Here is a 1,356-nt window from a genome sequence, read left to right on the forward strand (position 1 = left end):
TCAATATGACACTGACGAGAGACGAGGCCCAGGTGTCAGTGCATTAGATGACAGTGGACCAATGGAACAACAGCTGTGGGAGTACAGACCGGTACAGACCGGTACAGACCGGTACAGACTGGTGTAGACTGGCTTTCTGTGTTCTAGACCCAGTAACTAAGTGGTTCTGGTGTACTGGTCAAAGTCATCAACAATTCACTGATCTATAATTTATCAACTCCAGACGATCGTTTCTGGATGAGCCGTTGCCTAGCAACAGACTGACCAGGTGTGTGTGCAGTTCAAACACAGCCTTCCTGTTCAGTCCCAGTGAGTCAGTGCTGGATGTCCCAGTGAGTCAGTGCTGGATGTCCCAGTGAGTCAGTGCTGGATGTCCCAGTGAGTCAGAGTCAGTGCTGCCAGTGAGTCAGTGCTGGATGTCCCAGTGAGTCAGTGCTGGATGTCCCAGTGAGTCAGTGCTGGATGTCCCAGTGAGTCAGTGCTGTGTCGTCTCCTTCTCTGACACCTTTAACAATAAAAATAGAAAAGTCAACCTGTATATTTGAAACCAGAAGAACCCGTCATCGTGGAGTGGAACCCAAACACTACTGTGTCTCAGTGTATAGGGAGAATGAAGAGACTGTCGCCATGACTACCTGTGTATGAATCCATGTAGTGGTTGCTGTTGCCATGGTTGCAGAAGAACGACTAATCGGGGAATTGGATGTAAATAAATGATAAAAATACGGCCGAGTGATTCAGAAATAAAAAACTTGATGTTTTTATGAATCATTTACACATGGACTGTCGTCAGTCCTTCAACAACACATAAACATAGTTCATCATTCACATGAACATGAGATGATTTTCATTTTTTCCTCTTGGGGCAGCAGACCTACAAGACAGAAAAAGAAGTACTAGCCTCACCCCTCTGCTGTAACGCTGCTCCCGGTGGAATATAGACAGAAGCGCTGCGGCACGACAGTCATAACGCACAGTGGAATATCATGGTACGGCCTATTGAACACACCTAGGTTGACTTAAGGTCCGCCACCACATGTTGAGACACACCGCCCAGTCATGGAGTACATGAACGACTGACCCTGTTGTACAGGAGAACAGGTTGATGCTTGAAACACACGTGTCAAACTCAAGGCCCACGGGCCAAATGAGGCCCACCAAGTCAACCTGTGTGGCCCGCAGGAACTTATAAAGTAGTTGCCTTATAATAAAGTTGATGCTGCTGAGTTGTTGTTGTTTTTTTTAATCAATGATCAATATCTGTAACGTGAATAAATCAGAATTAATCGCAGAAACATTGATGAATAAATGACGGAGTAGTGACGTCTGTACAGTCTTCCAGTTACAACTGGCCCT

At 45.9% G+C, this 1,356-nt stretch overlaps 1 protein-coding gene across 6 annotated transcripts in view; it reads right to left on the bottom strand.

Moving 5' to 3' along the window:
• metap1 (methionyl aminopeptidase 1) overlaps positions 1–1,356 on the bottom strand; it is a 10,119-nt gene that overhangs the window by 6,330 nt on the left and 2,433 nt on the right. The window lies entirely within an intron of this gene.

This window comes from Cynoglossus semilaevis, chromosome 1, assembly GCF_000523025.1.
Source record: "Cynoglossus semilaevis isolate Cse_v1.0 chromosome 1, Cse_v1.0, whole genome shotgun sequence".
NCBI classification, from domain to species: Eukaryota; Metazoa; Chordata; class Actinopteri; order Pleuronectiformes; family Cynoglossidae; genus Cynoglossus; species Cynoglossus semilaevis.